This window comes from Amblyraja radiata, chromosome 4 (assembly GCF_010909765.2).
Source record: "Amblyraja radiata isolate CabotCenter1 chromosome 4, sAmbRad1.1.pri, whole genome shotgun sequence".
Taxonomy (NCBI): domain Eukaryota; kingdom Metazoa; phylum Chordata; class Chondrichthyes; order Rajiformes; family Rajidae; genus Amblyraja; species Amblyraja radiata.
In genome coordinates this window covers 111,875,689-111,896,178 of record NC_045959.1, presented here as the reverse complement: position 1 = coordinate 111,896,178, position 20,490 = coordinate 111,875,689, and the positions used below count along the sequence as shown (strand labels likewise).

Here is a 20,490-nt window from a genome sequence, read left to right as displayed (position 1 = left end):
GCCACTTGATTGTTAAATTGAAACTCGACAAAGAATTGATAAGCCAATGGGTGACGTGAATGCCAAATTGAGTTTACATTCAGATCTTATTAAATAGCAGAGCAGGCCTGAGGGGATGAGTGGTCAATTACTGGTCATGGTTTGGTTGCTCACAATCATTTGTTCGAAGTACTAAATTAAATGTAATGTGCACGAGAACCCAAAAAGCACAACAGAAATGCAGGTCTTTCTTTAATTATGGTATATAATGATCTGTGAGCATGGGAAGGCACAATGGAATCTATCTAGAAGATTATGGGTGAATGTGTGAATGCAGGAGGATGGTGGATGGTAGAAAAAGGAAGGTGTGTTTAAGATCAGAACACCGAACTAAAATCTGATTCTGATCTGTCCATTTCTGGTTTTATTGAGTTGAGAGGCAGGCTTCGGAGAAGGATTTAACTTAGCTGATCAAATTGTATACAACAAGTTTTACCAGAACTCTTAATTTACTGTTTGCTCACTTTCCTTGGCCTTGGTTAACCCTGCCGCTGAAGGAAATAAAATAAATGATTAAACCTGTAGGTAAAGATCCATTCGCTCTGCTTGTATTTCAGGAGGAACAAAAGTGTTGAAGTTTTAAGATTGCTTTTGAATTTTACAGAACTTTCATTTTTGCAGTTGCAATGGATTCCTTGGTTTTCCCATCCTTTCAATTCGACAACTGAAGAAGGGTTTTGGCCCGAAACGTTGCCTATTTCCTTCGCTCCATAGATGCTGTTGCACCCGCTGAGTTTCTCCAGCATTTTTGTGTCCCTTCGATTTTCCAGCATCTGCAGTTCCTTCTTAAACACAACCATAATAACCTTCTTCTCACAGTCACATGTGAACTCGTCTGGCAGCATACCCATTACTCTGAGGTATGCAAATTAAACAGAGCTAAAGAATGAGTGTGCACAATGCCTGTTGCTATGAGTTATGGAAATTAAAATAAATCTAAAAACGAGTGTACCTAACCTTACAGATAAAATGAGCATCAGTTTTTTGTTTAGAACCGATTAAAAAATGTAGAAGAAAACTGCATTAGAGAATCCAAAGCTGTAGAAATACAGTCACTGTCGCTGCCTCAAAAAGGCTGCCAACATCATCAAGGATCCACACCATCCTGGCCACACATTCATTTCTCCGCTGCCATCAGGTGGAGGTAAAGGAGCCTGAAATCTGGAACATCCAGGTTCAGGAACAGCTACTTCCCCACAGCCATCAGGCTATTAAACACAACTTCAAACAAACTCCGAACAATAACAGCCTATTGCACTTTATCTGTTTATTTATATGTATATATATGGTCTTTGCTATATAGACACTGAACTGTTCTGTATTTATGCTTACAATATTCTGTTGTGCTGCAGCAAGCAAGAATGTCATTGTCCTTTCTGGGACACATGACAATAAAACTCTCTTGACTCGACTTGAAACAAAGAACTGCAGATGATGGTTAATACAATAAAGAACACAAAGTGCTGCAGGATAGGCAGTATCTCTGGGGAAACATGAATAGGTGACATTATGGGTCATGACCCTTCGATCGTATATTATGATATTATAATGCTATCTTAAGATCGAAATTGTGAAAAATTATTACATCTCTCATTTCCAGAGTTTGCACTTGGTTATATTATATTTATATTTATATTTATATTATATTTTTTATTCCATGTCATTTGAACCTCAGTGAGGCTCAACGAAACTCCGTTTCCACAGCCATACAAACAAAGACAATTTCTACAAGACATACAAACAATTCAATTTACACAAACATCCATCACAGTGAATCTCTTCCTCACTGTGATGGAAGGCAAAGTCTTTAAGGACTTCAGAGAAATATTATCACTGTTATTTATTTGTTTCGCAATCTGTTACTGATCAATCTTGTTAAGTTTAAAATGAGATTTGATATTGTGGAATCATAGGATGGATTTGAGAATGAAAAGTTTCCTGTTCAAGTTATTAATATTTTGCCAGGCATAAGAACCAATAGGAAAGTAATATTTCATTAAGTCTCAACTCTGTAGATATTCCAAATTAGGAAACAAAATAAAATGAAGAAGGGGGAATGCAAATCATGGTTAAACACAACATATTTTTTACAATGAAACATTTTGCATCACTGATTATTGTGTGGAACCTCTGAACCTTTGTTATTTATTCTTGAAAAACAAAATAAAACTCCAGATACTAGAAATCTGAAGTGAGACAGGAGATGATAGAAACACTCAGTAGGTGAGGTAGCTTCTGTGGAGAGAGAAGCTGACCTAGCCCTTGAGGTAAATTATTTTTCATCAGTATTGGCAAAAGTTAAGGATCAAACATGTTTTAAGTTATATCTCTTCCAGTTATGGCTGGCAAACTTTCACCTCAGTCAGCATCAAATTCCGATGAAAACCTGACCTGAAATGTCAACTGTTTCTCTCTCCACAGTTACCCCGTGTCTTGCCGAGCACTGTCTTTCTTTCATCTTGAATTACCTTCCTCCAGAAATTATTTTTAAATATCAACAAAATTCAACAAAATTCATGAGTAGAAAATTCATGAAGAAAACAAAGTTCAGTTTTAAATTTGCTATCTGTTTCCGGCTGCCTTTGCAACTGCACCTGTAGTTATACAACTTATTTGTTAAATTGGCACAAGTCACACCCTACCCCAACAAAATGAAAACATTGTTGCTTCAACATCATCAACCAAAGTTAACACAGATAGCGAGTGGAGTTTCAAAATTAAATGCAACTTCTTATTTCTTAGACCAAAAGACTTGATTTAGCTGCAGCATATATTGTTTTCTTGAAAACAATGTAGTTATAGTATGCTTACCTGGTACAGTAAAATGTGTTGTTTCTATCTTATTTAGAAGTAGGGCAGCCACTGTTTCAAAAGATTGTCTACAACTCTGTGCAGCAGGTTAGTTGCTTTGAAGAAATTCACTGAGCTTCTTCCTGCTTTTACTGAGTTTGAGCAAGTTCCACAAATTCTATTGGATATTACCAGCAGTCCTGCCCACTAATTCATGATAGATTTATGGAAATCTTTTTTTTTTTTAAGGATGCATCACTGGGATGTATTTGACACCCGTTTACAAACGCATTTAATATAATATAAATTCTGCTTATGGGATTCATATGTTCTCTGCCCTTTATGCATTCTTTTACCATGAGCTTTCATTCATAGAATCATGAATGTATTCAGTATTGCAGCACGGAAACGGGTCAAATCATTCATGCCAACCAAGCAGCATTCAGGAAAGTGATAGAATATGATTCAGGATAAATAAGTATGGTCAATCAGGAGTCGCTTGTAAAGCAAGTTGCATTGTAGCCATTTAAGACAAAAAAAGCAAAGCTTGTGAGACAACAGCAGCTTAATAAACAGCCTAGTAAGGTTTAGAATCCAGAGGAGTAAAATTAACTGGGAAAGCATTCTTCCTACTGTTTTCCATCTGCCTCATTCCCTTCAAGCCTGAAACCACTCCTGTTTTCATACTTCTTATTTTCCATGTTCCTCCATCCAATATTATCCTTTCTATTTTGCACCATCCTGTTCCCTTTGCTCTTGTTTACCCTGTTTCCCATTATTGTCCCATTCTGCTTTTCCTCCCTCCTCTTTTCCTTTTCCACCTATCTTTTATGTCTTCCGGTGTTCCCCTTGTGTTTCCACCCTCATTTTATCCCTCTCCCTTTTGATCTTTTACTCCCTTTTGCATTTCTCCTATCTTCACCCCTTCTGTACTCACAATCCTGCTATCCACCTTCTGCTTACTTCCGTCATGTCCCTCCTTCTACGAATCACTCTCCTCCATCCATCCATCCATTTCTACCATGCTCCATTTTCTCTCCAGTTTTTCTCATCTCATCTCCTAATTTGCTCGCTGCATTCTTCCTCCATCACTTTTTCCATTTCCCCTTTGCCCATTCCAGTTTCCTCCCTTGCATATTCTTTCCTCTTCTTTCCCTTTTCCCTCCAGTTTATTATCTCTCACTCATTTTTTACTCTATCCTGTCTTGCTCCTTCTTCATTTCTCTAACCATACCCAACTGTTTTCATCTCTCCTAATTGACAATCTCTCCTCATAGTTCCCTTATTTTTCTGTCCTTTTAGTTTCTCTTCTTTTCCTCACTCCTATGTTCTTCCTTCTCGATTTTCCTCTTGCAAATGTTATCACTCTTCTTTTATCATCGGTTTTCCTCATCCCTCTTTTCCCCTCTCCTCTACTTCTGTCCTAGTTTAATTGTCTTGTTTCCTGCCTCCTACTTTTCATGGGGTGAGGTTATGAGAAGAAGGCAGGACAATGGAGTTACAGGGGAAAGATAGATCAGCCATGGTTAAATGGCGGTGTAGACTTGATGGGCCGAAAGGGCTAATTCTGCTCCTATCACTTATGATCTTATGATCTTCACTTTTCTCATTCCTGTTTATTTATATCTTGCAATCCTCCCTCATGTTCCTGGCTTCCATTTCCCTCTCTTCTATTTTTTCTTTGCTATTTTTCCCTAATCCTCACTCTGTTTTCCTTCATTCTGTATCCTTGTTCCTTATTTCCTCCTCCCTATCCCTTCCTGTTAACAATTTTCTCCCAATTCCTAGGTAGACAAAAGTGCTGGAGAAACTCAGCGGGTGCAGCAGCATCTATGGAGCGAAGGAAATAGGCAACGTTTCGGGCCGAAACCCTTCTTCAGACTGATGTAGGGTGGGGGTCGGGGAGAAGAAAGGAAAAAGGAAGAGGAGGAGCCCGAGGGCTGAGGGAGAGCTGAGAAGGGGAGGAGACAAGAGGAGGAGACAGCAAGGGCTACCTGAAATTGGAGAATTCAATGTTTATTGCCGCCAGGGTGCAGACTGCCCAAGGTGATTGTGCTGCTCCTCCAATTTCCGGTGGTGCTCACTCTGGCCATGGAGGAGGCCCAGGACAGAGAGGTCGGATTCGGAATGGGAGGGGTAGTTGAAGTGCTGTGCCACTGGGAGATCAGGTTGGTTAATGCGGACTGAGCGGAGGTGTTTGGCGAAACGATCGCCAAGCCTACGCTTAGTCTCCCACTTTCCTGCTCCCTCGTTCCCTCTCTCGTGCTTCCTTACACTTTTGTTCCTCCTGATTTGTTGGCCACTCACACCTGTTTCCATCTTCCTATATTTATTTTCACTCACTAACACTTTCACTTCCAATTTTGCTTCTGGTTATAGGTTATTGGTGTATTATTGCCGGGTGTACCAATATAACTTTGTTTTGCATGCTATCCAGGCAAATCAGACCACGCATGAGTACAATCATTCCATACATGAGGGAATGGAAACATAGTGCAGAATAGAGCATTACAGCTGCAGAGGAAGTTCAGATTTTTTTTAAAGTGCAAGGGCCAAGGTAAATTTGGAAATTGGGCGTACACCCTTAACATATGGGATATCCATTCAAGAGTCTGAAACAATAGGGAAGTAGCTGTTCTTGGATCTGGTGGAAAGGGGAGAAAGGGGAGAAAAATGACAGGGATGTGAGTGGTGCATGATTATGTTGGCTGGTTTCCCAGTATAATATGAAGTGTAGATGAGGTCAGTAGGAGGCAGGCGGGGGCTGGTTAACATGATGGATCGGGCTGCCTTCACAACTCTCTGCAATTTCCTGGGCATATCTGTTGCCATAACAAGCTGCAATGCTTTCTATGCAACACCTGTCCCTTTACCTCCCCCCTTGACTCCATTCAAGGACCCAAGCAGTCGTTCCAGGTGCAACAAAGGTTCACCTGTATCTCCTCCAACCTCATCTACTGCATCCGCTGCTCTAGATGTCAGCTGATTTACATCGGGGAGACTATGCGGAGGTTGGGCGATCGTTTCGCCGAACACCTCCGCTCAGTCCGCAATAACCTACCTGAACTCCCGGTGGCCCAGCACTTCAACTCCCCCTCCCATTCCCAATCCGACCTCTCTGTCCTGGGTCTCCTCCATTGCAGAGTGAGCAACACCGGAAATTGGAGGAACAGCACCTCATATTCCGCCTGGGTGCTTGCATCCGGATGGCATGAACATTGAATTCTCCCAATTTTGCTAGCCCTTGCTGTCTCCTCCCCTTCCTTAACCCTCGAGCTGTCTCCTCCCATCCCCCCGCCCTCGGGCTCCTCCTCCTCCCTTTTTCCTTCCTTCTCCCCCCCCACCCCCCATCAGTCTGAAGAAGGGTTTCGGCCCGAAACGTCGCCTATTTCCTTCGCTCCATAGATGCTGCTGCACCCGCTGAGTTTCTCCAGCATTTTTGTGTACCTATGCTTTCTATGGTTGTCTGCTGAAATTGGTAAGAGTCATTGGAGTCATTTTCCTGCCTGGCTCGTTATGTTCTTCTCCTATTTTCTTCATTTCCTGTCATCTACTCTTGCCTTTATTTATTTTCCATTTCATTTTGCATTGTTTTTCTTGGGCACCATTGATGCTGATCGAGGCATATACTCCACCACTCCCTGAAGTCATCTTGCTGACATTGAGGGAGAGGTTAATATTCTTACGCCATGTTACTGAGTTCTCTATCTCCTTCCCGTATTCCGATTCGTCATTGTTTGTGAGCCGGCCCACCACAGTGGAGTTATAGAATTATACAATATGGAACTAACCCTTGGCCCCCTTACTTATCTAGGCCAACCAATTTGATATTCTGGTATAGTCCCATTTGCCTGCATTTGCCCCACATCCCACAAAACCATTCGTATACATATGTCGGTCCAAATGGCTTTTGAAAGTCGTAATGGTATTCGTTTCTAGAGGTTCCAATTGCAACTTGTTCCAGATACAGGCTATCTGGATAACAAGAGGAGCTATGAGTCCGTACGGAATCTAGGAGAAAGGACTGAGTATAGGAGCAAAGAGGCCCTTCTGCAGTTGTACAGGGCCCTAGTGAGACCACACCTGGAGTATTGTGTGCAGTTTTGGTCCCCTAATTTGAGGAAGGACATTCTTGCTACTGAGGGAGTGCAGCGTAGGTTCACAAGGTTAATTCCCGGGATGGTGGGACTGTCATATGCTGAGAGAATGGAGTGGCTGGGCTTGTATACTCTGGAATTTAGACGGATGAGGGGATATCTTATTGAAATATATGATTATTAAGGCAGGATAGAGGCAGGAAACATGTTCCCAATGTTGGGGGAGTTCAGAACCAGGGGCCACAGTTTAAGAATAAGGGGTAAGCCATTTAGAACCATTTAGCCATTTAGGAGATGAGGAAACACTTTTTCTCACAGAGAGTTGTGAGTCTGTGGAATTATCTGCCTCAGAGGGCGGTGGAGGCCGATTCTCTGGATACTTTCAAGAGAGAGCTAGATAGGGCTCTTAAAGATAACGGAGTCAGGGGATATGGGGAGAAGACAGGAACGGGCTATTGATTGTGGATGATCAGCCATGATCCTATTGAATGGAGGTGCTGGCTCGAAGGGCCTAATGGCCTACTCCTGCACTTATTGTCTATTGAAAAGGGTGTATTTGAGGTCCCTCCAAAATCATTCCCCTCTCATCAGTCTATGCCCTCCAGTTAAGGTAAGGAACTGACATTGTGGGCTGGTAATTGCATCTTCTAGTAGCACAAAAGTAGCGTGTTTGGTCACTTTAATAAAAAATATGAATGTCATTTAAAGAGGGAAAGCTTCGCTTGCAAGGATCACTGAACTGTATTATTGGGTTTATCCATGTAATATTGTGCAGAAACTATCAAAAGGTGGCAATCCCTAATAGTGTTTTCAAATTCTCACAGTTGTTGTAATCTAACTTAGTTTTCTTTGCCCTTAAAGGAACATTTATCATACAAGCAACACTCTTCCATCTCACAGCGGCCACTAACTGAATGGATGTTGCTTTGAAGGGGTAAGAGTGGCTATAAGAGTGCTCTCAGTGTTATGGGCAGGTTGGGGAAGAACAATACTCACAGGGGGCATATTCTTTGTGCATGGGAGCCACAGGGAGCCTGCAACCACTTCTGGCAGGAAGTTGATAATGACATGAAACAGCCACTGAAAGCATATACCATCGGTGAGACATCAATGCAGGTATGTACCTGTCCTTACTTTGTCTGCGCCTTTGGGTTGAAGGAAATGTAGACATTGTCTCCTCTCCTTTATAATGAGCTTGGGTAGCTTCGGTAATGCATGTGCAGGCAGCAGCCTCTAATGCTTTTAAAACAAGAAGACCGAGATTGACTGAAAACCATTGTAAGCGCCGTAAAGGGACACAAGTATACATATGAGGTCACAGATCTCTAAAATGTTTAACAACTGAGAGATCCAGTAAGCATTGCCAGACAGAACCCAAATGTTCATCGAAATGCAATAAACAAAGTTGCAGAAATGCATGTGAATCTGTGTCTCACCCGCAAGGGCTGTTGAGGTCCCTGGATGGAAGTGAGAGAGGGGGTGTAGGGACAGGTGTTACATCCTATGGGGTTGCAGGGGAAACTGCCTGAGGAGGATGCGAGTTGGGTTTTGAAGGGATGAATGAAACAACGAGTTGTGGAGTCCCTGTGGAAGGCGGAAAGGAGTGGCAACAGGAAGATGTAACCTGTGGTGGGATTATGCTGAAGGTAGCAGAGATGTCTTTGTAGAATGATGTGGAATGTAGAATGATGTGGAATGTAGAATGATGTGGAATGTAGAATGATGTGGAATGTAGAATGATGTGGAATGTAGAATGATGTGGAATGTAGAATGATGTGGAATGTAGAATGATGTGGAATGTAGAATGATGTGGAATGTAGAATGATGTGGAATGTAGAATGATGTGGAATGTAGAATGATGTGGAATGTAGAATGATGTGGAATGTAGAATGATGTGGAATGTAAAATGATGTGGAATGTAGAATGATGTGGAATGTAGAATGATGTGGAATGTAGAATGATGTGGAATGTAGAATGATGTGGAATGTAGAATGATGTGGAATGTAGAATGATGTGGAATGTAGAATGATGTGTTGGGCAGTTATGGAAGTGAGATTGACCAAATCTCAGCAGGCAACAGACGGGATTCGAGGATGATGTGCTGCCTCGCTGGTGCCAGGAGCCAGGATGTCACGGAGAGAGTGCAGAAAATCCTCAAGGGCGAAGGTGAACAGCCGGAAGTGGTAGTGCATGTCGGCACAAACGATGTCGGAAAGAAGGGGATGAATATTCTGCAGCGTGACTTTAGAGAGCTCGGAAAAATGCTGAAAAGCAGGACCTCCAGGGTTGTTATCTCCGGTTTGCTTCCAGTTCCTCATGCTGGCGAGAGCAGGAGCAGGGAGATACGGGACCTGAATGTATGGCTGAGGAACTGGTGCACAGGGCAGGGATTTAGATTTGTAGATCACTGGGATCTGTTTTGGAGTAAGGGGGAGCTGCACAAAAGAGATGGATTGCATCTTAGCAGGTGGGGGACCAGCATTCTGGCAGGCAGGTTTGCCACTGCTACACGGGTGGTTTTAAACTGAATAAGGGGGGTGGGGTGTCAAATGGGATAGTCGAGGATGGAGTTAAAGGGAAAGGGTTTCTTAAACGTGTGAGCAGAGAGACAGAGGGGTGTAAAATGAGGGTAGAAGCAATAGGTAGCAAGTTGAAAAGTAAAAGTGGCAGGCAGACAAATCCAGGACAAAAATCAAAAAGGGCCACTTTTCAACATAATTGGATAAGGGGTAAGAGTGTTGTAAAAATAAGCCTGAAGGCTTTGTGTCACAATGCAAGGAGCATTCGTAATAAGGTGGATGAGTTGAATGTGCAGATAGCTATTAATGACTATGATATAGTTGGGATCACGGAGACTTGGCTCCAGGGTGACCAAGGCTGGGAGCTGAACATCCAGGGATATTCAATATTCAGGAGGGATAGACAGAAAGGAAAAGGAGATGGGGTAGCGTTGCTGGTTAGAGAGGAGATTAACGCAATAGAAAGGAAGGACATTAGCTTGGAGGATGTGGAATCGATATGGGTAGAGCTGCGAAACACTAAAGGGCAGAAAACGCTAGTGGGAGTTTTGTACAGGCCACCTAACAGTAGTAGTGGAGTTGGGGATGGCATCAAACAGGAAATTAGAAATGCGTGCAACAAAGGTAAAACAGCTATAATGGGTGACTTCAATCTACATATAGTTGGGTTAATCAAATTGGCAAGGGTGCTGAGGAAGAGGATTTCTTGGAATGTATGCGGGATAGTTTTCTAAACCAACATGTAGAGGAACCAACGAGAGAGCAGGCTATTCTCGATTGGGTATTGAGTAATGAGGAAGGGTTAGTTAGCAGTCTTGTTGTGCGTGGTGCCTTGGGCAAGAGTGACCATAATATGGTTAAGTTCTTCATTAGGATGGAGAGTGACATTGTTAATTCAGAAACAAGGATCCTGAACTTAAAGAAAGGTAACTTTGAGGGTATGAGATGTGAATTGGCCAAGATAGACTGGCAATTGATTCTTAAAGGGTTGACGGTGGATATGCAATGGAAGGCATTTAAAGACTGCATGGATGAACTACAACAATTGTTCATCCCAGTTTGGCAAAATAATAAATCAGGGAAGGTAGTGCATCCGTGGATAACAAGGGAAATCAGGGATAGTATCAAAACAAAAGATGAAGCATACAAATTAGCCAGAAAAAGCAGCCTACCAGAGGACTGGGAGAAATTCAGAATCCAGCAGAGGAGGACAAAGGGCTTAATTAGGAAAGGGAAAATAGATTATGAAAGAAAACTGGCAGGGAACATAAAAACTGACTGCAAAGGTTTTTATAAATATGTGAAGAGAAAAAGATTAGTTTGTGGTGCGTAGGTCTCGAAACGAAAGAGAGGAGTCAGGTATTTCGAGAGGCACTTTTATTTGTGTTCCTCCCGGTTGTAGGGAAGTCCACATGAGAGAAAGATGGCACCCAAACCCCTGCCTTTAAACCCTCTGGTTAAGGGCCGCCTCCGGACTAAACCACTCCCGTGCCAAGGGGTTCGACAGTTAGGATGGCCCGGCCCTTGGGAGCTGCCACAGGACCCCCCCCCCAGAACCCGAGGCACGAAACTGGCGGGCGCACGATCCGGCCGGCCCGCGTGCGAAAGTCAGCCGATCGTGGGGCTGGCGGAGGCATAGGTGGAGGGACATGTCGAGGGATAGGTTGAGGGACCGGCGGGAGGACAGGTGGAGTGACAGGTGGAGGGGGCCGTGAAGGGGGGCGCCCTCGAGGCCGAGGTTGGGCAAACAGCACCGACTGGTCAATGTCCAGGTGTGCCGGCTTCAACCGGTCAATCGACACGGCCTCTGGCCGGCCCCCCATGTTCAGCACAAAAGTCGTCTGCCTGTGTTCCAGCACCCGGAACGGGCCCTCGTACGGCCCCTCGTACGGCCTCTGGAGTGGCGTCCGGTGGGCATCACGGCGCAGGAAAACGTATGGGCAGTCCCGTGCTGATGGCACATGCGGGCGAAATGTCCCATGGCGGGACGTCAGGACGGGTGCGAGCCTGCCAACTCGCTCGCGAAGGCGCTTTAAGGTGGATGAGGGCGTTCCCCGCTGCCCCAGCGCCGATGGCACGAACTCCCCGGGCACCGTGAGTGGCGACCCGTACACGAGCTCCGCTGATGATGAGGCGAAGTCCTCTTTAGGAGCAGTCCGAATGCCCAGCATGACCCACGGCAACTCTTCCATCCAGTCCGTGCCGGAGAGTCGCGCCTTCAGCGCTGCCTTGAGCTGCCGGTGGAACCTCTCCACCAGACTGTTAGCTTGGGGGGTGATAAGCCGTGGTGTGGTGCAGCCGCTCCCCGAGCAAGCGAGCCATGGCCGACCACAGCTCGGAGGTGAACTGTGGCCCCCGGTCCGAGGAGATGAGCGCCGGCACCCCGAAGCGAGCAATCCAGTGCGCGGACAATGCACGAGCGCACGTAGCTGTTGAAGTGTCGGCCAGCGGAATGGCCTCCGGCCACCGCGTGAAGCGGTCCACCATCGTGAGGAGGTGGGTGATGCCCCGGGACGGCGGAAGAGGCCCCACAATGTCCACGTGGAGATGGTCGAATCGCCGGTGAGGTAGACCGAACTCCTGGAGAGGCGCACGGACATGGCGCTGGATCTTCGCCGTCTGGCACGGAATGCAGATGCGAGCCCAGTGGCCAACCTGCTTGCGCAGACCGTGCCACGTGAAATGAGCGGCCACTAGTGCCGTTGTCGCCCGGATTGATGGGTGAGACAGTCCGTGGATCACCTCGAAAACCCTCCGCCACCAGGCGGCAGGGACGATGGGGCGCGGCTGACCGGACGCATTGCACAGGATCGTCGCTCCTCCTGGACCGAGAGGGACCGTCCGTGAGCTGTGCCTCCACCAGGGCAGAATAGTCAATTCCGGGCGCCACCTCGAAAATGGCGTCGATAGCGGGGCGGGACAATGCGTCGGCCACCCAGTTCTCTTTCTCCTCGACGTAGCGGATGGATGTGGTATTTTTTTTTTTTCAAGTTCAAGTTCAAGTGAGTTTATTGTCATGTGTCCCTGTATAGGACAATGAAATTCTTGCTTTGCTTAAGCACACAGAAAATAGTAGGCATTTACTACAAAACAATTAAATGTGGCCATCTACCATGATATAAATATATACACACATGAATAAATAAAATGATAATGTGCAAATAGCAGAAAGTGGTTATTAATAATCAGAGTTTTGTCCAAGCCAGGTTTAATAGCCTGATGGCTGTGGGGAAGTAGCTATTCCTGAACCTGGTTGTTGCAGTCTTCAGGCTCCTGTACCTTCTACCTGAAGGTAGCAGGGAGATGAGTGTGTGGCCAGGATGGTGTGGGTCTTTGATGATACTGCCAGCCTTTTTGAGGCAGCGACTGCGATAAATCCCCTCGATGGAAGGAAGGTCAGAGCCGATGATGGACTGGGCAGTGTTTACTACTTTTTGTAATCTTTTCCTCTCCAGGGCGCTCAAATTGCCAAACCAAACCAAGCCACCAGTCAGCATGCTCTCTACTGTGCACCTGTAGAAGTTAGAGAGAGTCTTCCTGGACAAACCGACTCTCCGTAATCTTCTCAGGAAGTAGAGGCGCTGATGAGCTTTTTTGATAATTGCGTTAGTGTTCTCGGACCAGGAAAGATCTTCAGAGAAATGTATGCCAATTGCCGCTGCTGCCAGGGCGAAAGTGAGCGGCTTGTGGTCCGTGTAGGCGGTGAACGGGCGGCCCTCCAGGAAGTAGCGGAAGTGGCTCACTGCCAGGTACAGAGCCAGGAGCTTGCAATCGAACGCGCTGTATTTGGTCAGTGCGCGGTTGAGGTGCCGGCTGAAGAAGGCCAGGGGTCGCCAACCTCCGTCCGTCAGTTACTCCAGCACGGCACCAACCGCCGACTCCGAGGCGTCCTCCGTGAGAGCAGTCGGGGCATCTTCCCGCGGGTGCACCAGCAGTATGGCCCGAGCAAGGGCCTCCTTCGCGCCGCCAAATGCTGCCACTGCCTCGTGGGTCCACTCGACGTTCTTATGCTGCCCACCCGCCAGAAGTTGATACAGCGGCCGCATGATGTGGGCCGTGGATGGCACAAAACGATGGTAAAATGCCACCATCCCGACAAACTCCTGCAGGCCGCGCACCGTGCGTGGGCGGGGAAACCGACAGATAGCATCGACCCTGTCCGGCAGGGGAACCGTGCCTTGCGAAGTCACGCGGTGGCCAAGGAGGTCGATCTCAGTTACCCCAAAACGGCACTTGGCGAGGTTGATAGCCAAACCATGCTCGCTGAGCCGCTGACAGAGCTGCCGGAGGTCGGCGCAGTGCTCCTGCTGCGAGCAGCTGGCCACCAGGATGTGGTCTAGACAAAATCGAGGTCACGACACACCCCGTCCATTAAGCATTGAAAAGCCTGCGTAGCGTTCGTGAGGCCGAACGGCATCCGCGTGAACTCATAAAGTCTGAACGGTGTGATGATCGCCGTCTTGGGTACATCCTCCGGGTGGACCGGGATCTGGTTATAACCCCGTACCAGATCCACTTTTGAAAATATTGTAGCCCCAGCCAAATGGGCGGTGAAGTCCTGGATGTGGGGTACGGGGTACCGATCCGCGGTTGTTGCGGCATTCAGCCGCCGGTAATCCCCGCAAGGTCGCCAGCCCCCGCTTACCTTAGGGACCATGTGGAGTGGGGATGCCCATGGGCTGCTTGAAGGGCGGACGATCCCCAAGGACTCCATCGTGCAGAATTCCTGCCGTGCCAGACGCAGTTTATCCGGCGGCAGTCGGCGTGCTCGTGCGTGGATAGGTGGGCCGGTAATTTGTATAAAATGTACCACTCCGTGACTGGGGGTCGATGACCGAAACTGTGGGGTCAGGATATCTGGGAACGCGGCCAAGATCCGAGTGAAGCGGGAATCCACGGACGACAGGGGGCGTCCCACCGGCTGATTCAAACGTAACGTGATCGGCTCCAACGTAGCGGCGTTGACCAAGCGCTGATGCCTGACGTCCACCATGAGAGAATGAGCCCGGAGGAAGTCGGCCCCGAGCAACAGCTGGGAGACATCAGCAATGGTGAACCGCCACGAGAAATGGCAGGAGCCGAACACGATCGGGACCATGCGCGCTCCATACGTGTAGATGGGGCTGCCATTCGCCGCAGTGAGGATGGGCCACCGCTTACCGGAACGAATGTCGGCCAGCGAAGGGGGCAGAATGTTGAGCTCCACTCCAGTATCAATGAGGAAGCGTGTCCTGGAGCGCCGATCCCAGGCGAAGAGGCGGTGAATTTGGCCGGCCGCCGCGGGAACTATTGGCAGCCGGCCCAGGCATTTCCCGGGAACGTGCACGGCTGGTGGCATTGTCATGCTGCAGCACCCCAGCGCTGATGGTAGTAGCACCAGCGCCTCATGTTGGTGGTACTTGGAGCTTGCTGGCTCCTGTTGGTGGCACTTGCAGCTTGCTGGCGCTGGACTGCAGGTGCAGTACCCGACACGGCCGCGCAGGGGCGATCTTACGGGCTGTCGGGCTGGAGCTGTCACTCCTTCCACAACTTCCCCGCCCCACCGGAGGAAATCGGGAGCTGCCGGGGTGACGTCATCGGTGCGCCTGCCGACGGCCAGCGCGTTGACGTCTTCAGGGCGCATCATCCTCAGCGCGTCCCCATATCTGCTGACAGCCAGTGTGTTGATTTCATCAGGGCACGCCATCCACAGCACATCGGCACGCCTCCCGAGGGCCCTGATGTCGGCAAAGGAGGCGTCCGTGAGCTGAAGACGGATGTAGGCTGGCAGCAGATGGAGGTAAGTATACTCAAACAGCAGGCACGGCGTGTGCCCATCCAGGAGAGCAACCATCTCCTTTAGGAGGCTTGATGGCCGTCGGTCGCCCAAACCCTCCATATGAAGGAGCCTAGCAGCAAGCTCCATCCTGCTGAGTCCATAAATCTGGAGCAGGAGCTCCTTAAGGCCGAGGTATTTATCGGTGGCCGGGGGGGCTGCGAGGAAGTCCGTGACCTCTTCAACCGTGTCCTGGTCGAGGGCCCCCACCAGGTAATAGAACCGGGTGGCATCGACTGTGATGCCCCGCGGGTTGAATTAGGCCTCCGCCTGCTGGAACCAGATGTGCGGCAGGGTGGTCCAGAAGGTGGGCAATTTTACAGAGACCGCGTCCAGAGACAGGGCCTGGCCGGCCTGTGAGGTGTTAGGGCTTTCTCCTTTCTCCATCATGACGACAATGGAGCGTCGGAGTCAACAATGTGGTGCGTAGGTCTCAAAACGAAAGAGAGGAGTCAGGTATTTCGAGAGGCACCTTTATTTGTGTTCCTCCCAGTTGTAGGGAAGTCCACATGAGAGAAAGATGGCACCCAAACCCCTGCCTTTAAACCCTCTGGTTAAGGGCCGCCTCCGAACTGAACCACTTCCGTGCCGAGGGGTTCGACAGTTAGGATGGCCCGACCCTTGGGAGCCGCCACAAGTTAAAACAAATGTAGGTCCATTGCAGTCAGAAACAGGTGAATTGATCATGGGGAACAAAGACATGGCAGACCAAGTGAATAACTACTTGGGTTCTGTCTTCACTAAGGAAGACATAAATAATCTGCCGGAAATAGCAGGGGACCGGGGGTCAAAGATGGAGGAACTGAGTGAAATCCAGGTTAGCCAGGAAGTGGTGTTAGGTAAATTGAATGGATTAAAGGCCGATAAATCCCCAGGGCCAGATAGGCTGCATCCCAGAGTACTTAAGGAAGTAGCCACAGAAATAGTGGATGCATTAGTGATCATTTTTTCAAAACTCTTTAGATTCTGTAGTAGTTCCTGAGGATTGGAGGATAGCTAATGTAACCCCACTTTTTAAAAAGGGAGGGAGAGAGAAAACGGGGAATTACAGACCAGATAGTCTAACATCGGTAGTGGGGAAACTGCTAGTCAGTTATTAAAGAAGGGATAGCAGCACATTTGGAAAATGGTGAAATCATTGGACAAAGTCAGCATGGATTTATGAAAGGTAAATCATGTCTGACGAATTTTAGAATTTTTCGAGGATGTAACTAATAGAGTGTATAAGGGAGAATCAGTGGATGTGTTATATCTGGACTTTCAGAAGGTTTTCGACAAGGTCCCACATAAGAGATTAGTATACAAACTTAAAGCACACGGTATTGGGGGTTCAGTGTTCATGTGGATAGAGAACGAGCTGGCAGACAGGAAGCAAAGAGTAGGAGTAAACGGGTCCTTTTCACAATGGCAGGCAGTGACTAGTGGGGTACCACAAGGCTCAGTGCTGGGACCCCAGCTATTTACAATATATATTAATGATTTGGATGAGGGAATTGAATGCAACATCTCCAAGTTTGCGGATGACACAAAGCTGGGGGGGCAGTGTTAGCTGTGAGGAGGATGCTAGGAGGCTGCAAGGTGACTTGGATAGGCTGGGTGAGTGGGCAAATGCATGGCAGATGCAGTATAATGTGGATAAATGTGACGTTATCCGTTTTGGTGGCAAAAACAGGAAAGTAGGCTTTTATCTGAATGGTGGCCGATTAGGAAAAGGGGAGATGCAACGAGACGTGGGTGTCATGGTACACCAGTCATTGAAAGTAGGCATGCTGGTGCAGCAGCCAGTGAAGAAAGCGAACGGTATGTTAGCATTCATAGCAAAAGGATTTGAGTATAGGAGCAGGGATGTTCTACTGCAGTTGTACAGGGTCTTGGTGAGACCACACCTGGAGTATTGCCAACAGTTTTAAAGGGCTTTCTCACTGTGCGACCTGAAGCAAGACTTAACAAGATTTAACATCGTGGGAACCTTCTGCGATAGCAGTACGGCATTCGTGGACCACCGAGGACCTCTGTGGCGCTAACGGCAGGTAGTCGTGTGACTTGGTAAGGTCGGGAGAAAATTCAAACATTTTTGAATTTCTCCAAGAGTGACTTGAGCAGCATTGCAACATTGTATGAACATAGTGGCCAGTGCGATATCCGTGCGATATCCGTAATAACTCTTGCGGGTACCGTGGGAACTCCTGCGAACGGTGAGTAACTGAGCAGTTTGATTGTCAGTGCTTGTTTTACCTCATTGTTAAATAAATATATTTTTCACTATCAGATTGATGTCTGCAATTCTTCATTAACACATCACTACAAGATGAATGTCTCTAATCCCTCTCATGCTGAAACACAAAATAGTTGAAGGGAGGTGAAATAATCACATTTTCATTCTTTTTCATTTTTGAGTGTTCAGGTACCTCACTTGCTGAGCTATTTGACTCCAGCAGTTTGTGTCTCTTTTTGTCTAAAGCAGTTTCTAAGACTGGAGGAACTTCGCGGGCCAGGCAGCATCTACGGAGGGAAATGGACATGCGACCCTTTCTTCAGGCTGCCTTATCTCTCTCCCCCCCCCCTCCCCCCAACTCCCACCCCCATACACAAATGCTGGAGAAACTCAGCGGGTGCAGCAGCATCTATGGAACGAAGGAAATAGGCAACGTTTCGGCCCGAAAAGTTGCCTATTTCTTGTGCATGTGTCGGAAGGAACAGCAGATGCCGGTTTAAAGAGAATGCTGGAGTAAATCGACGGCAGGCAGCATCTCTGGGGAGAAGGAATGGGTGACATTTCGGGTCGAGACCCTTCTGATATGCTGCTTGTCCCGCTGAGCTACATGTTGTGTCTATCTTCGTTTTAATCCAGCATCTGCAGTTCCTTCCTGGCCGAACCCGATTGAAAGATGAGAGGCTGGGCGATAGAGCACTGGGTGTGACAAGGACCAGGCTTCAGTAAGCAAAGTAAAGAGAGGTGGCAACGTTTTGGAAATGAAGCGGGTAATCCGAGAGATGGCGAGACGGTATCCTCTAATCATAATATGTCGGAAAGAACTGTAGATGTTGGTTTGCGCCGATGATAGACACAGTAATACTGGAGACAGACATAACATCATGGACGGGCAGCATCTGGATAAAAGGAATGGGTGACGTTTCGGGACGAGACTCTGAAGAAGGGTCTCTAACCGAAACGTCACACATTCCTTCTCTCCAGAGATGCTGCCCGTCCCGCTGTGTTACTCCAGCATTTCGTGTCTATCTTCCGTATGCTCTGTGATGGTCATCTCGGAGTCAAGTGGCGACTCTGGTCTGTAGACACGAGGAAATGCAGATGGAGGAATCACGAGCAAAACACAGAGCGTTGGACGAGCCTGACCCTTTGAGTTCCTCCATCACTTTGTGTTGAAATCAGGTCTGGACATTGCTTGGCTCAGTCTCAGGCGCCGGCTAACTAGGAAGGTCGAGTCAAAGTCCAGCACTAACACTCAAGAAATAATGTTTGCGGCCTGATGTTATCAATATTTAATTGAAATCATTAATAAAGTAAATAACTAGATACCGGTCTAATCCATATCTACGGGATTGGACAGGCTAGATGCAGGAAGAATGTTCCCGATGTTGGGGGAGTCCAGAACCAGGGTCCCAGTTTTCAGTCTACCGTGGGAACTCTTTAATTACAGCGGGCAGGCAACTCCCTTCAGTTTCCCAGGGGGTCGGGACGGGACTGGAGTTGGGAGGAAAAGGTGGGGGAGTCGAGGGAGAGGAGGGGGAGACAGATGGGGGTGTCTTCATTTACTGGCGGTGGGTGTCTGTCACTGAAACAGGCAGGTGAGATTTCACATCCACCTTATGTGTGCCTCTCTCTCTCTCTCTCTCTCTCTCTCTCTCTCTCTCTCTCTCTCTCTCTCTCCATCCCTCCCTCTCACACAGGCATGACTGGAGGAACTCTGTCAGGCAGCATCTACGGAGGGAAATGGGCAGGCAACCCTTTCTTTAGGCTGCCTTATCTCTCTCCCCCCCCCCTCCCCCCAACTCCCACCCACACACACGAATGCTGGAGAAACTCAGCGGGTGCAGCAGCATCTATGGAACGAAGGAAATAGGCAACGTTTCGGCCCGAGTTTCTCCAGCATTATTGTGTACCTTCGATTTTCCAGCATCTGCAGTTCCTTCTTAAACACAAATGCACCGAGTTCCTCCAGCACTTCGTGTTTTGCTCAGTATTCCAGCATCCGCTGTCTCCCGCGTCTCCAATAAAACAAAACTACTGTCAAAAGGGTGAAGAATAGGGGCAGAGATTGATACATTCCTGATTAGTGCGGCTGTCAGGAGATTATGGGGAGAAGGCAAGAGAATGTGGTTGAGAGGGAGTATCCATCTGTTACTATTAATTGGACTGTTCGGTCTGTGAAAGAAACGCAACACGCCAGCCCCGACATCCAGCCCGATGGTCAGTCCTTTGAAGATAGACACCAGTTGCTTGGAGCAACTCAGCGGGACAGGCAGCATCTCTGGAGAGAAGGAACGGGTGGCGTTTCGGGTCGAGAGCCTTCTTCAGACTGAAAGTTTCACCTCTCAGTAGATAATAAAATAAGACAATCATCACGGTCAATGTGAGACACAGTCTTTATTCCTATTTGACAAAATAAAAAGACGACTTCTTGCACATATTGAGAGAAGGTGCATCGCACCAAACAACATTTGTCTAAAAAAAAACAGATTATTCTTCAGCTCATTAAAGAGCTCGGGTGAAAAAAACCAATATAGTGTGTGAAAAAAAGTAACATCATTTGTACCACGTGATTAACAACACTACAGTCCACGGTGTTCATTCAAGATTAACGGGAAAGATCGGGAGACGGACAAGTCACTCGCACAAATAACAGAAATGCCGAGTACCGTAGGAACTCTTTATCTACCCCCCGTTATATCGTGCGGAACTCGTGCTGGACCACGACCACTTCACTCGGGTGACATCTTGCTTCAGGTCGCACCGTGAGAACTGGCCATTAGTCTCCTAATCTGAGGAAAGACATTCTTGCCATAGAGGGAGTACAGAGAAGGTTCACCAGACTGATTCCTGGGATGTCAGGACTTTCATATGAAGAAAGACTGGATAGACTCGGCTTGTACTCGCTAGAATTTAGATGATTGAGGGGGGATCTTATAGAAACTTACAAAATTCTTAAGGGGTTGGACAGGCTAGATGCAGGAAGATTGTTCCCGATGTTGGGGAAGTCCAGAACAA

General features: G+C 47.5%; 1 protein-coding gene and 1 long non-coding RNA gene across 6 annotated transcripts in view; both read right to left on the bottom strand.

The window, feature by feature from the left end:
- LOC116972490 overlaps positions 1-2,929 on the bottom strand; it is a 46,453-nt gene extending 43,524 nt beyond the window's left edge. Inside the window, exon 1 of the long non-coding RNA XR_004411817.1 lies at positions 2,851-2,929. This is a non-coding gene — a long non-coding RNA (uncharacterized LOC116972490). The remainder of the gene's footprint in view (positions 1-2,850) is intronic.
- Positions 1-20,490, bottom strand: part of ppp1r17 (protein phosphatase 1 regulatory subunit 17) — a 527,342-nt gene that overhangs the window by 267,113 nt on the left and 239,739 nt on the right. The window lies entirely within an intron of this gene.